The 15947-nt window shown below is 53.1% G+C and overlaps 3 non-coding genes and 1 pseudogene across 3 annotated transcripts; all 4 read right to left on the bottom strand.

Annotated features, from left to right (window-relative positions):
• Positions 1-15947, bottom strand: part of LOC120375815 — a 451158-nt pseudogene that overhangs the window by 170932 nt on the left and 264279 nt on the right.
• TRNAK-UUU lies at positions 6835-6907 on the bottom strand. The gene has a single exon. It is a non-coding gene; the product is annotated as a tRNA-Lys (tRNA).
• On the bottom strand, positions 8127-8198 carry TRNAA-UGC. The gene has a single exon. It is a non-coding gene; the product is annotated as a tRNA-Ala (tRNA).
• Positions 9455-9526, bottom strand: TRNAE-CUC. The gene has a single exon. It is a non-coding gene; the product is annotated as a tRNA-Glu (tRNA).

The raw sequence follows: 15947 nt of genomic DNA, 5'->3' as shown, positions 1-15947 counted from the left end.
TAGGAGGCTGCGGGCAGCAGATTGTCAGGGCTCAGGGCTGCACCTGCCATGCTGAGCCGGTGTCTGTGCTAAGCTCGGCATCAATCAGGTGATTCTGGGCAGTTCGGGGTCCACGGGCTCCCACAGGTGGGTGATGTAGGTCTCCCCTGGAGCAGGGTAAAGCTGCAGGGTGACAGTGGGGTTGCTGCCCTGTGAACAGCTGCTGTAGCACCGCCTGGGCAGGACAGGAGAGCCAGCTATACCCCTCCCCAGCCTGTATTGGGGATGGGAGCACTCACACCCTGGGGACCCACCCACCAGAGATCTACTGGGGAGAGTGGCACCACACACCCAGGATCTTGTAGGGGCAGAGTTACCTGGACCCCTCGGCTCCTGGACGGGGGATGGGGGGCACCAACACCTCTGGGATCTTACATGAGAGTCGAGAGGAGCCTGCACCCAGACCTGAGACGGGGGCGGGGGACGCGGGATGATTTCCCAGTTCCAGGCTGTCCCTGTCTGGCCAAGGCACAGAGCTCACAAGGAGAGTTTAAAGCTCCAGTTGCCAAGCAATAAAAGCAGCTGGGCTCCGTGGCTGGTGCCTGTGATCCCGGAGGCTGAGGCTGGCGGATCACTTGAGCTTAGGAGTTCTGGGCTGCAGTGGGTTGTGCCGATCGGGTGTCCACACTAAGTTCAGCATCAATATGGTGATACCAGGGAAGCTTAGGGTCCCCAGGTTGCTTAAGGAGGGGTGAGCCGGCCCAGGTCAGAAATGGAGCAGGTCAAAACTCCCGTGCTGATCAGTAGTGGGATTGCACCTGTGAATAGCCCCTGCAGCATAGCCTGGGCAAGACAGTGGGACACGGTCTCTTTTTATACGGACATCCCCCGCAGAGCCTGGAGGGGGGGGATGGGAGCACCCACACGCTGGGGTTCTGACTCAGGGGGAGGGACGCCCCCCTGCAACACGGATCTTGAAAAGGGGAACAGAGACACCCACACACCACAGAGCCTGGATGGGGCAGGGGAACCACACACGGGAGCTAGTTCATGGGGTGGGGGACAAACCCATATGCTCCATTGCACCATTCTTAATGAGAAGAACGGGGGCATCCGCACAACACAGATCCTTAACAGGCAGGGAGACACCCACACACTCCACTATTAACCAGGAGGGACAGGGGCACCAGACACCCCCAGTAGCGTGGAGAACACCCACATCCACCGGATCCCTCATGGGGGGTAAGACAGAGGGGATTGTAATGGGGCCCCATGCACCAGGGATTGTTAAGGGTTGAAGGGACAGGGACACCCACACACACTGAGATCACGTCCTTGGAGGAACATAAACCCTCCACAGAAGGACCTGGTCTGTTCCATGATGGCAGCCCAGCCTGGGTGAGTCAGTCTACTTTTATACAGGCACGGCCCAGAGATCCTGACTAGGGGAACAAGACACCCACCCACCAGAGATCCTTAATGATCTAGAGTGCACCAACACACCAGGGATTCTTATGGGTGGGAGGAATGGAGACAGCCAGACACACTGAGATCACTTCCTACAAGGAGCCTGGGCCAGACAGGGAGACACAGTCCCCCTTTACATATCTGCCAGACAACCTGCCTCCCACTCCTCCACACAATGTTCTTATCTGGAGGTGAAGCCAGGAAATCCATGGAGGATTCTTATCTGGGAACTGGGGGGACCCACTTATCACCAGAGATTCTTAAGGGCAGGAGGAACAGGGACTCCCACCTCTGTAGCATGGGGGTGGGTCGCCTGCTGGGATTATCTGGGCATATTTTACCTCGTCAGTTCCCTGCCATTGCCTTGGGGGCCCCTTGTTCGCTGCCTCTGGTACCCAGTTTAGCCTCCTTCCTGAGCTGAAACGCTTTGATCTATCTAAGGTCTGTGGGATCAATACGTGTCATGGTGTAATTCTGTGTTATTCAGGGGTCAGACTAGCTGAGCTAATGGCCCCTTCTGCCCTTAAACGCCATGAAAACATTTCCCTGGTTTCTCCTTGCGCCTGACAGACACCACGGTGAGGGGCCCAAGAGAAGCTCCTGGACACAGCGCTCTGGCTCTTACATTACTTGGGGACGTCAGCGCTTTCCTAGCAAAGCTGCTGCTAAAGCGCTGGATTTGGGGAACGGTTCGGCTCCGATTCAGAGATCTGCCTGCGGGGTGTGAACCTGCCACGAGGAGCGGGAAACGCAACCAGCACTGGGAGGCGTTGGCTGAGCTCCAGGCTGCCCCCGTGTGGCCAAAGCTTAGAACTGAGCAGCGGAGTTTAAAGCTGGCGCTGGGAGGGACCTGAACACGCGGGGCACGAAGGCTCCTGCGTGTAACACTTGTTGGGTGGGCAGCTGAGTGTAGCTGATTGCCGGGGTTCAGGGCTGCACCCGGGGTGCTGAGCAGGTGTCTGTGCTCAGGTTGGCCTTGCTATGCTGGTTTCTGGGAAGTTTGGGGTCGCCAGTCCCCCTAGGGAGAGGGGAGACAGGTCAGCCCAGGAAAGAAGGCTTTAGAAACTCTGGTACCAATTGGCCATGGGACTGCCCCTGTGAAGAGCTGCTGCAGCCCTGCCATGGAGAGCCGGTTTCTCTTTATGCAGCCCCCCCCCCACTCACCCATTGCTCAGGACGAGGGTTGTGCTCAAAGATCTGTGCCCCGTGTTTTCACCTCCGTGTGAAGCGCACAGTGCAAATAACCTTCAGCGCATCATCTCAGTTCCAGGCTACACTTCCACCCGCTCAGAGCGCAGAGCTCCCAGGCTGAAGCCTGAAGTTGGAAGCGGGAGACCCTGTAACCAGCTGGGCTCCGTGGCTGGTGCCTGTGATCCCAGCTCTGAGGGAGGCTGAGGCTGGCAGATCGCTTGAGCTTAGAAGTTCTGGGCTGCAGGGGGCTGTGCCGATTGGGTGTCCACACTAAGTTTGGCATCAATATGGTGATCCCAGGGAAGCTTGGGGTCCCCAAGTTGCCTAAGGAGGGGTGAACCGGCCCAGGTCGGAAACAGAGCAGGTCAAAACTCCCGTGCCAATCAGTAGTGGGGTTGCACCCGTGAATAGCCCCTGCAGCGTAGCCTGGGCAAGACAGTGAGACACGGTCTCTTTTTATACAGACACCCCCCACAGAGCCTGCAGGGGGGATGGGAGCACCCACACGCTGGGGATTCTGACTTGGGGGAAGGGACACACCCAAGCAACACAGATCTTGAAAAGGGGAACAGAGACACCCACAGATCCCGGATGGGGGCAGACAGGGGAAACCACACACTGGAGCTAGTTCATGGGGTGGGGGGCAGAGACACCCACCAGAGATCCTGGATGGGAGCACCCACATGATGGGGATCTTGAACTGGGAGCAGGGAAGCACCATGTACCAGAGGTTCTGAAGGGGGAACAGGGACACCCACACACCAGGTGTCTCGCAGCAAGAGCTGCGGTCTTGATTTACACACGGCAGTGATGGGGAATTAACCACGTCCCTTGCAGAGCTTGTTCCACTAGATGATTTGCCTCATTGTCAGGGCCGGCTTCAGGAAGTGCGGGGCCCAATTCGAACAGTTTCGATGAGGCCCCGGCAGGGATGACTAAAACAAAAAAACCCTTAAAAAAAACCCTTTCATTTCTTCCATGTATTATTTACTTTCCATGACTATATAAATAATAACAAAATTATCTATTACATACATTGCATCATATATTAATTAGCTGATTTGCACTTTCATATTAGGAAAATAATTTGTTTTGATAGTTCTCCAACTGATTTTCTTCACTGTTTATTTTATTAAAATTTATAAATATTTCTTTATTAATATAAAATTGCCCCCATCCTTCCCCCCCCCAGCGCCACCCGGCCCCATGGAAACAAACCCTCTTTCCCCAGCTCCGCCCCATCGAAACAAGTTTCGGTGCTGGCCGGGGGCAGGAAGAAACGGCACACATGGGGTGACCAGATCACAGCAGTAAAATAAGACCTGCCCCCTCCCTGCTCAGCCCCACCATCACACCCCTCTTCTCCCCCTAGCCCTCCGCTGGCTTGCTGCATCCCTCCTAGTCAGTCCCTACCCACCACTCGCCTCCTTTCACCTTCTCCCTCCCCTGCCAGAAACCCCCATGCCCGCCCCTCGAGCCCCTGCTGGCTCACTGCTCGCCTCTGTGCCCACCCGCCACTTGCCCCCTCCCCCTCCCCCCAAGTATAATGCCTCATTCAAAGCCCCAGGGGTCACTATATTACTGCACACCGCAGTCAATCAATGCAGTTGTAGATAAATCTCTGCATTATGCATTTTTGTATAACTTATATATCACTTTGTATTGCACCTTGGTAATATGTTATAGCGGGCCCCTAAGGTAGTGTAATTAAGGTAAAAGAAAAATGTCTTTTTGCTAGAAGTAGAATAAGATCTTCCCCCCACGTTGTAATCAGTTGCCCTGTTGAATGGATGAGGTGTGATTGAGGAAGGTGTGGAAGGCAGCACCTCCAGACAGCTGCAACCCTTGGAGAGGGGCTGGGAGCCAGATGGAGGAGAGCTTTGCCCAGGCTGAGTGGGACGGAGTTTGGGTGCTGGGTGCAGGCTCTGGGCTGGGGCACGGGGTGGGGTGCAGGAAGGGTGGAGGGGTGCAGGCTCTGGGAGGGAGTGTGGAGGGCTGGGTGCAGGCTCTGGGACAGAGTTTGGGGGCCGGAGAGGGGGTGGTGGGTGCTGGGAGGAGGAGAGGACTGCCATCACACGTGGCTTCCTTCCTCCTCTGCTGCCCCTCACCATAGCCTCGGTGGGGAATGGGGCTGCCCCTTGCCCAGTGTTTGCAGGAGTGGTGGCTGGGCGGAAACCCAGTCAAACTCTGGTTTTACTCTTTCGTTGATGGGTCACTTTAACCCATTACACACCCTTTCCCGCCTCTCTCACTCCACTTTTCTACTGGGCTTGCTTGATCTTTTCAGTGGAGCCAGATGAAAACCACAAACCCCAGCGAGAGCAACAGGCTGGAAGACTAGACTGAACCCACCACCCAGCCTAGTCCATCCCAGAGCCCAGGACTGAGGGCAAATGTCCCCCCACCCCCAGGCCATCTGCTTCCACTCCTGGCCTCTCCCAGCGCTGCCAGCGATTCTGTATGGCTGCATCAGGCAGGATTTCAATGCCCCCCCCTGCTAAATTCACCCCTGATTTGCAACCACTCTGCACCAATAGCACCTCCCTTCCCTGCCCTAGAGCTGCTGGATAGCTAGAAAGCTGAGCTGGGCATTTGATTGATCTGGAATATTATCATGCCCCCCCCCCTCAAAAAACCCTTAATATCCACACAGCTTTGAGGGGGGAATAGCCCCTCCACCAAGCCGGTCTAATTTATTGTTGTAGGGCAAATGAAGGCGCCATAGTTTAATGGAAATATTCAGCCCCTACAGCGGTCTTGCAGCAGGGAAAGCAGAGTTGATGGGAAGGGAACTGGTCTGGATAGGAGCCCCAGTCCCCTTCCTTTGCAAAATAATTTGGAGAGGGGAATCAGATCACCCCGTGCCTCAGTTTCCCCTCTTGCCAGGAAGGGGGGGGGGATAAGTCTCAGCCTGCCGTGTTGCAGACCGTTCGCATTCTCCCCTCTTGATGTATTTGGTTTCCTCCTCCAAACCTCCCTCTCTCTCTCACCTGGAGTTCACAGCACTAAGTACCGGCTCGGGGCTTTTTTCCTGGGTTACATGATCCCGACTTTAGTTTTGAACCAGACACAGGCAGGCACCAACTCACCCTCAAACAGCAACACCACAAAAACCACAAAACCAACCCAATATTACAACCCTGCGGGGAATCACAGGGTCAGACACTCACGGCTGGAAGCCCCAGCAGCTGCTCAGGTGAGTGAGGTGCACGGCAGAGATTCCTGTCTCCCACCGGACAGGAAGCTCCCTCGGCGTCTCCTCCAGGTGAGTGCCGGGGGTGGGGGAGGGGAAGGAAGGCTGCAAAGCACATGTGCCTTCTCCCCCCTCCCCCCTCCTGACCTGCAACACCCACGCGGCTGCCTCTGCCTCAGCCGGCCAGGGTCTCTCGTTGCCTAGCAACAACAGCTGCTGCTTCCGGGAGACTGCGGGGCCCTCTCAGGCGCGGGGCCCAATTCGGGGGAATCGGGCAAATCGGCCTAAAGCCGGCCCTGCTTGCAGCCCTTCTCTTCCGCCCTGACTGATGGGGGGAGTATTGAGCCTCCCTCCCTTAGGCCCTTCAGCATCCCTGGGGAACACCAACACCGCCCAAGTGACTTTGGGCCAGTAGGTGAACCAATAGGGCTGCCTCCTAGGCCAGGCTGCAGCCCAGCTTCAGGACTCAGAGGAAATGGAGCTCGCATCCCTACCTACAGGACTCCAGGCATGGCCAGGCTTCTGGATCAAACATCCCCTCTTGTGCTCAAGTCACAACAGCTAGCGGGTGAAAGACAGGCTTTCATGGCCTTTGAGAGAGCAAGACACAGCCTTGGAAGACCCAGCAGGGTTTGTGGCACAGGAATTGTCCTCAGATCCCACTGAGACTTCAGCTCAGATTGCAGGATTCAAAGTCCCAAGTGCTGCCCTTACACCATGGGACCAATAGGAAACCCCCACACCTCTGCTGAGCTCTGCTGAGGATGACCCTGTGGGGGCAGCCCTGCATTTGCTCACCAGGTTGTCATGCAGCAGTTTGCTGCAGCTCCCAGAGGCCTTTCTTAATCCAGCCTGAGAGGCCAGTGGGCATGTGAGGAAGTTGCCCCTTCAGTCCCAGGCAGTACATGGCCCTTCCTAGTGAAAAGCCAAGTCCTGGGGGAAAAAGCTCAAGTAACACCCTAGAGAGATGCCTTCTTCCATTTTGAGGGGAATGGTTCCTGCTTCACCTGACCAGGGATTTGAACCCTGGACCCTCAGATTAAAAGTCTGATGCTCTACCAACTGAGCTAGCCAGGCTCACATATAAAAGAAGCAAATTTCGTGCAGATGAGAAACTCGTCATGAAAATGAGGGCAGGAAACAATACAGAAAACCTGCTACTCTGGCTCTCTTAGCAGTCCTAGCCCCAGCCTGCTCCTCCATCCGGCGCCCTGAGGCCTTATTCTTTTTTTAGTTAAATATCAAATCCAGGAGAAAACACAGTTATACAAAGCAAAATGAAATCACAAACAGAAATGTCATTGGAAATACAGAAATAAAAAAGGAAAATGCAATCCCCATCACTTTATCGTGTCGGGGCCATTCCTGTATTGAGAGCACCCGCGAAGGTCCCTGTGTGCTTACAAGAAACCTGGAGGAACTCATACCACAGCCTGAACATGAAACTCAACTGCTCCCAGGGGCCGCAGTAAAACCCTTTCCCTGCTGTGACGTTGCACTCCATAGGATTTTATGAAAATATGCTAATGAGTGTGAATATAAAGTGACTGGACTATGCTTCATGCCAAAGGTCTCTTGTAAGGTATCATTACAAAGCTTATAATCTACGGTGTGTGTTCATCCTATTTGTATGAACCGATCATTCTTGGATCTGAAACTAGAAATATGAACTATAACTCTGAGGTCCTGTTGTAATGATGCAAAGTGTGGGCCATTAATAGTGGTTTGGATCTTGATGGCTCCCATTAACCAGGACAATTGACTGGAGATGGCTCTGTCCTGCACCATCTGTGAGTCAGGCCAGGAAGAATGAAGGCTTGGGGGTCTCACAGGACATGTCACCATATCACCTGGTACAGGAATCCATCTTAAACCTGGGGCTCATCCTCAGGAGAGAGACAAAAGATTCCTGCCATGTACCAAAGCTGTATAAGGGGGTGGAACTGAACAAACATGCTGCAGTCACGAGACATCCCCAGCTACCACCTGAGCTGGAACAAGGGCTATACCAGATGAAAAGATTGGGCCCAGACAAGAAATAAGTCTAGTCTTTGCCTCTCAGTCTGTGCAGATGGGACCTTCCCCTCCAGTGCTGGCAGATTCTCCTCTCTCATCTACCCTTGTCCCAAGCAGCACAGCTGGTGGGAATCTTAAATGTACAGAGGCGACTTAGGAGCAGAAACCCCCCGCTCCACCTTCCATGCAATTGGCACTTGCCCCTCACTGAGCAGGAGTGAAATTCCTGCAGGGCCACATCCCCTTTGGGCATGAACAAAGCAGCAGGGTAAAATGAACCTGGAGATGCTGGGGATTGAACCCAGGACCTCATACATGCAAAGCATGTGCTCTATCACTGAGCTACATCCCCACATGGGCCATGCATGCTATAGGTTACACTCAGAGCCCTCCTGTTTCCAGAGCACCCAGTGGCCTAAGAGCAGCATGGGGGACACATTCCCTGATCTGAGGCCAAACTTGCTGTCCTGGAGGTTGCTGGTTCTTAGGGGTCACTTTGCAGCAGGGACAGATTCGATGTGTGGGGCAGAGAGAGTGGGTGCCCTGGACTCAGGGTGCAGAGATACACTCAGCCCTATCCCCAGCATTGGGTGGGGGGTGCTGCCACCTCCTGCTGGAAGGTAATGGGAGGGGAGGGGCGCTGTGAGTCACTCAACACCTGACCCTGTTGGCAGCAGTGGTGTGGGAAGCTCCAGGTGTTTCTAGGATCTGCTATTTCCACCTGCCTGTGAAGTCCAGCTTTCCCCAGCACATTCACTGTGGTGCAATTGGGTCACTGTTTCCATGGCTTAGCAGCAAAGAATCTCTCCCAGTTTCCCTTCTATCGGCAGCAGGATTAGCCTGTGTTGGTGGTTAATGAGGTGGATCTAGTTGTAGATTGTTATTCATTCCCCACCTTGATAATTCACACAGTCCCTTTCCCATGCAGATTCCCCGCACCTCAGTGATCCTGGTAGCAGGGGTTGGGGCCTGAGATTTTCAGGGTCCTTTTTCCCCTCCACCTGCAGTGAACTCAGCTTTTCCCCCATCCCAGACAATCCATGAAATAACAACAGGGGCATAAAGAAAGAGGGGAGGGAACATCTCAGGGCCAGGGCTGGATGTGCCCAGGGCCCCCTGCTTGTCCATTGTTTCCATGGAATTTGGCCCCCTGCTTTGCACAAGGGACAGAGAAAGATCTTGCTGTTCCTGTGTCTGTGCAAGGAAAATTGTGCTTCCCTAGGAAAGAGAGGCAGGAAATGGCCCCATGGTGGGACATTATCCTCAGGATTAAGACCTAAGGACTCAGGCTGAGAACTGATAGAACTGCACTCATCTGGGATTTAATAAATTGTCTTTCATGGAGCAGGGCCAGTTCTAGTGTTTTTGGCACCCCAAGCGGAAAAAAAAAACCCGCTGCCACTTTTGGTGGCAAGTCCTTCCATCTGAGAGGGACTGAGAGGGCTTAATTGCCGCTGAAGCCTCCCCTTTCCATTGACCACCCCAGGGACCTGCTTGCTGTGCTGCCATGGAGACACTGGGAAGATGGGGGGAATCAGGAAAATAGCATGGATTTATTTACATTGCAAGTGAAGAAAAATCAAAGCTTTCTTTGGTTTAAAGTCACTTTTCCCTGACTGGGAATTGAACCCAGGCCTTGGCAGTGAGAGTGCCAAATCCTAACCGCTAGACCATCAGGGAAGAGAGGGTGTTGTTTTTCTTCTCACTTATGCTACACTTTCTTAGGCTACTTTCTAGCCACTTCCTGAAATTACTCCATTATCTACTCCCTGAGGGCCTAGGAGCAGAGTGCAGGAACCCCTGTGCTCAGGGTCACAACCTGAGCCCAACCCAAGCCACTGAAACAAACTCATATGATGCTTCAGCTTCCTCCAGCAGGATCACAGAGCAACACAAAGAAAACCCATGAGGAACAATCCTTCTCTGTCTTCATTTACCCCATCACAGCCCTCTCAGCAGCCCGCTCTTGTGGGAAGGACAGTGAGCTGATAGGAGCTCTGGCACAGAGACCAAGGGAGGGGTGTTGCTCCCCCTGGGTGTGAGCTGATCACATTCTGACTCTGTGTAACGGGGCTCTGAGCTTTGCCATCTTGTGAGTTCTGTGTCCTCAACAAGCAACCACAGCGCTGACCCCTTTCCTTGTCTTCCTCAGATTCCCCGGCCCTTCCCCACAAATGGTTCTATCAGGCGCTGGAGGGATCTAAGGACCTGCAGGTTTCCCTCACCCTCTCCTGAAGCAAACACTGATTCCCTTCTCTGACACTCCTGGGCCTGGGCTTCTTTTGAGTTTTTCCCCAGGGGACCTGATTCCCTGTGAAAATGTGTGTGGCATGTGGGGAACTCAGACTCAGACTCTCCCCCACTAGATGAGTCCAACAGCACCTCCCACTGGTGGAGGAATCCTAAATTCCACCCTCCCACCCTGGTTACTCTGACCAGCTGATGGCGACAGCATGCTAAATCAACCCCAGCTCTCTGGTCTAGAAAGCAGCATCTAACCAGCCTTGTGACAGCTCTGGTTTGCTCGCTGGAGCCATAACGAACCAGGAAAGAAGGCAAATGTCAGACAGGGAACCTCAGCTCCACAAATAAACACCCTCAGGCTCCTTCTACACTGCGACTGGGCAGTTGACTGACTTCAAATCCAGCTAACCCAGTTGGTAGAGTGTGAGACTCTTAATCCTGCCATCATGAGTTTAAGCCCCATATTGGGCAGCAGCAACAGGCCTTGGGTGTCACTCTTCTGCTTATAGTCACAGCCCAGAATGAAAGTTCCACACCCCAGGATAGGCTTTGCAGCAAGACAAGATAAGCACATTAGCCAATGGTTAACAGGTTACATAATGTCTTCGCCCATGGTCTTAAATTAGCAAGTTAACATTTAATGAATACTTTGATACAATGTTAGTTGTATAAAATATCTATGTTGAATTCTGATTTGGGGTCCATTGGAATGGAGCAACTCCTTTGATTGTCCAACAGGTAGATTCCTAGGGGTTAAAGCAAAGAAACAGTGAAAGTATATGGCAATAAAGATTGTTTTCTGTGTGTCTAAAGGCAGGCATTGGTCCCTGGGAAGGGAGGTGGAAGGATGCCATAACTTATACTGACATGTGACAACTTCTCATAAACTCAAGGTTGCATCTGTGGGAAGAACGTCTCCCTACAGAAGAGACTAACACAATAGGAACAGGGATTCTTTGTTCAATCTGCAACTCTGAATAAGACACAATTATTTAGTTCTTAGCTCCAACACCTGGCAATTTGCTGACCAGGCCTATCTTAGCAAGCAAGGCTTTCTGTTTACCCAGCTTTTTCTTAGCTGATCACGATTTGCTAGGCCTCTGGTCCCTTGACTTTGCTACCCCTGGGTGTGAGCTGATCACATTCTGATTCCATGTAACGGGGCTCTGAGCCAATGGTTAACAGGTTATATAATGTCTCCGCCCATGGTCTTATATATTTTATACTAATAACATTTTATCAAAGTATTCATTAAATGTTCTTCCCTGGACTTTGGGTCTGGAAAAGAGCTGGCACAATCCATAGACCAGGTTGTTATACAAAATGCACATGGATTTTAACTCTTCACATACAGTAATGGCATAGTTCTTGGTTTAGGCTTGTAGCAGTGATGGAATAAATTGCAGGTTCAAATACAGTCTCTAGAGTCCATCCACTGCTGGGATGGGACATTGAGTCCTTTGTACAGAGCTTCAGTTTGTAGCAAAGTCACTCCGGAGGTATGAAGCAGGATTGGAGATGAGGCATCAGCCTTTTATAGTCTCTTGCCATGTGGTCTTTGCTTTCTTTGTCTCAAGGACACTCTATCCAGCACGTGGCATAGAAAAACCTGAGTTCTGTCCATAGGCAGGTCCCTGCATACCTTGCTGAGTCACAGGGTGTATCTGCCTTCTCTCAATGGGTCAGTTGTACAGCTGATGGTCCTTAATTGGGTGATCCACAGGGAGTAGCTCAAACCTCCAAAGTGCCTGGCCAGGGGCAGGACATTAGCACAGCAAGGGAGGGGTGTGGCAGTGACATCACAAAGGCCTTTTGCAGGACCTCAGACTATTGGCCAAAGGGGATGAGGAGGTGCTGACCTCACAGAGAGATGCTGACATCAGCCAGGCAGGACAGGGGCGAGGGGCCAGGGAAACCTCAGAGACCCTGTGGCTTTGCTTCAGCAAGTCTCCTTCTCCAGGTCTCTCTTTGAGGACTGAGGGAGTATTCGGGTTCACGTACGTGAGCTCCAGGAGCCTCTTTTGAGTTTTCCCCTTCCCTTTTAGTGATTTTACTAGAAAACAGCCGTCCCTGTTTAGAAGGTAAGAGCCTCCTCGAGGTTTGAAACCTGTTCAGTCTGATCCATCTGGTGACAGTTGAATTCTAGGCATGGAAAACATGAACTTAAGGAGGCAGAATTTTATTCCGCACCTGGGATTTTGTCCCTTAGAATCACTGGGGCTCATTAGGGTTTGTCCTTTTTGTTTCACCTTCTCCTCCATCCATCCCTTCCTCCTTTCTCTTCTTCTCTTGCTTCTTTTGTCCTTTCTCGTGTTCCCCTCCCAACACCAGGAGGGGTGTGTGTGTGTGTGTGTTGCGGGGGAGCAGTGTGGTTTTTCCCCGTGTAGCCAGCACCAGACCTGGCACCATCCCCAGCTCTGCCCCCTTCCTGCCACTGCGACCCCATCTCACCTCCTGACCCTGGCTGGGCGCCCCTGGCCCCTCATAGCAGGGGGCTGTGCAGGAGGGTCTCCTTGCAACCATGAGTGGGTGTCTGGTGGGTGCTGTCACCTCCGCCAGAGACCCCCAAGAAACTCACTAGCTTCCTCCACATGTGGGGAGGGGATCCTACTTTCTGACTTGGGTGGGGAGAGATTCCATTATGTCAGAGCCCGTGGAGGGAGGGGTTCAAATCACGAGTCTGAGTGGCAGGGCAACCCCCTCAGATTCTGGTAGGGGGCTGGGCTGGGATCTGTAGGGAGGGAGACACAGGAAAAAGCAGCCGCTACTATGGAACCCAGGAGTCCTGGCTCCCAGTCCCCCTACTCTCACCTCTAGACCCACCCTCCACTCCCAGAGCCAGGGATAGAACCCAGAGCTCCTGGTGCCCAGCCCCCTCTCTGCTCTGACCACTAGACCCCACTCTTCTTTTAGGCTTGCTGCCTCTTCTATCCACCCACCCCACCTGTCCATCCCTTTGCTGCAGGTTTCTGGGGTGTCACCCCTGCTCTGCACTCCCCCAGTGCAGCCCAAGGCTTTTCCTCCCCCCAACCACACATCCTCTCCCCCATCGTGCTGGATCATCTGCTTGGCCCCCCACCTCCTCTCGGGATGCGCTGTGCGGCGTGGCTGGGGATTGTGCAATGGCCGAGCACCAGGCAATGCAGAACGTAAACCACAGGCCCTGCCCCACCCCACCGGAGCTGCCTTCCAGGTGCATCGGAGCCCAGCGCCCTGCACCTGTGCCCTCCTGCCCCACAAGGGGTGAGCTGCAGCCCCCACCATGCTCTGCAGAGGGGAGAAGGGTCAAGCCAACCAGCCCATTTAGGATGGGGGAATCAACACCCTTTTTTCTGCACAGCCACTGACCATCAGCGGGATTCCTCCTCCCTCCTGTGCTTCAGTGCAATTAAATCTCCGCACCTAGACAGCTGGTCCATCCGCTGCACCTCAATCCCCCATGCCTGAGCCTCCCTGCCAAAGCCCTGCACCTGGCTCCAGAGAATTAAGTCTCACGTCTCACTGGGAACTCAACTTCTTGTGCCCAGAGAGTCTCGGCCCCCCTCAGTAGATGACCTGAGTCTGAGAAACACAGTGTCCATCTTCTCTAAAGAAGTACTTGGAGAGATTTTTCTAATGTGACCATGTGGCTTAATGGATAAGGCATCTGATTTTAGATCAGGCGATTGAGGGTTCAAGTCCCTTCGTGGTTATACTTGCTCAGTTTTACCTTTGGGCTGTAAGTCCTGCTCCCTTCAGGGCTGGAACCTCTTCTTGGCCGCTCAGGCCAATGCTCTGGCTTCAGCTAGAGCCCCAGGAAGGAGTTGGGGGTTGGGTGTCACATAGGCTGGGGCATGAGCCCCAGGTGCTTCCAGTCTCGCCTTTGCCCTTCCTGACTTGCCAAAGAAAATGGGCGGCTGCCCGGGCTAGCGTGTGGAGCAGTTTCCCTCTTCCAAGTCTGCGCCTGTCCCTGTGCTTGAGGGGGTCTGATGTTTTCCTGTCTAGCCGGCTTGCTTCCTAGAACCAACGCTCCTTGAGTGGGGTGATCCACAGGGAGTAGCTGAAACCTCCAAAGTGCCTGGGCAGGGGCAGGACATTAGCCCAGCAAGGGAGGGGTGTGGCAGTGACATCACAAAGGCCTTTTGCAGGACCTCAGACTATTGGTCAAAGGTGGTGGGGAGGTGGTGACCTCACAGAGAGATGCTGACATCAGCCAGGCAGGACGGGGCAAGGGGCCAGGGAAACCTCAGAGACCCCTGTGGCTTTGCTTCAGCAAGTCTCCTTCTCCAGGTCTCTCTCTGAGGACTGAGAGAGTATTCGGGTTCACGGACGTGAGCGCCAGGAGGAACCTCTTTTGAGTTTTCTCTTTCCCTTTTCCTGATTTTACTAGAAAACAGCCGTCTGTTTAGAAGGTAAGAGCCTCCTCGAGGTTTGAATCCTGTTCAGTCTGATCCATCTGGTGACAGTTGAATTCTAGGCATGGAAAACACGAGCTTAAGGAGGCAGAATTTTATTCCACACCTGGGATTTTGTCCCTTAGAATCACTGGGGACATTAGGGTTTGTCCTTTTGGTTTCACCTTTTCCTCCATCCCTCCCTCCCTCCTTTCTCTTTGTCTGTTTCTTTTGTCCTTTCACCTGTTCCCCTCCCAACACCAGGAGCGGTGTGTGTGTGTGTGTGTGTGTGTTGCGGGGGAGTGCTCTGCAGCTCCCACTGTGGGAGGTCCACCCAAATATGTGGGGCTGAAATAGTGCTCGGGCAGTGATCCCCACCGGTGACCTGGGCCATCCTTTGGGCTCTCTGGTGAGAACCCTCAGCCTCCCATCCTCAGTCTCTACCCTGATTGGCTGAGCAGGGGGTTATTGACAGGGAGGAGACTCAGGTCCTTGTTGTTCTCTTTTAAGACCAAGGAAATAAGTCAGAACCAGTTCTATGTTTGATGAATTTTGCTGCTTCTCTGCATTAATTGTGTCTGAGCAGTTCATGATTCTCTCTAACATTGCAGTTCTCCTCAAATACTTGCTGAATAATTACTGTGCACTGTTGTTGGTCTGGAGCTCATCTGAGAGCACTTTATTCAGGTCATTCAGTGTCTGAAATTCAAGATCCGATGGTTAGTTTGAAAATCAGGGCTCTTGGGTCCTATTCCCAACTCTGCCACTGGCTGGCTGTGTGACCTAAGACAAGTCAATTCTCCTTTCTCAGCCTTAGCTTCTCCCTCTTTCAAGTAGGGATAATAATGATCCTCTCCTACCTAGCTCAACACACTGTCTCTCCCCACACACACTCACTGTCTCCACACTGCAGTTGGAAAGCAGCTGGCAATCTAGTAGGATGCCCATGGAACAATGGGAGAGAGAAACCTGCATCACTGAAAGTACAACCATGGAGACACCACACACCAGCCTTCCCTGCCTAGCAAGACTCAAACCTCCACAGAAAGACCCCTATATTGTTATACTGCAGCTCCCTAAGGCCTCAGCCACAACCACTTAACATGGGAGCCTTTCTACACTCGGGTTCTGTTCTCACTGAAGGGTCATTTCCAGTGGTTTGCTCACACCAGCTTCCCCAGCACACTCACTGCTGTGCAGCTCTGTACGTGTGGCCGTGGCTGAGCAGCAAGAATTCCTGCCCATTTCCCTATTGGCTGGAGCATGGTCAGAGTGTGTTTGTGGTTAATGACGTTGCTGTAGATTGTTTGTTTCCTGCCTTGGCAATTCAGACAGTCCCTTTTCCCAACATATCTCCAGCACATCCGAGCTCCCTGCATCCATGTCACGTTCCTCAGCCGGGCTGCATCAGGGGAGGGCAGAGAGCAGCAGCTTCTGATGCTCCCCTCCCAGCACAGCCCAGGTTGGATGGGGACAGTGACCAG

The sequence above is a fragment of the Mauremys reevesii genome, linkage group 12, assembly GCF_016161935.1.
Source record: "Mauremys reevesii isolate NIE-2019 linkage group 12, ASM1616193v1, whole genome shotgun sequence".
NCBI classification, from domain to species: domain Eukaryota; kingdom Metazoa; phylum Chordata; order Testudines; family Geoemydidae; genus Mauremys; species Mauremys reevesii.
This window is presented reverse-complemented; position numbering and strand designations above follow the sequence as displayed.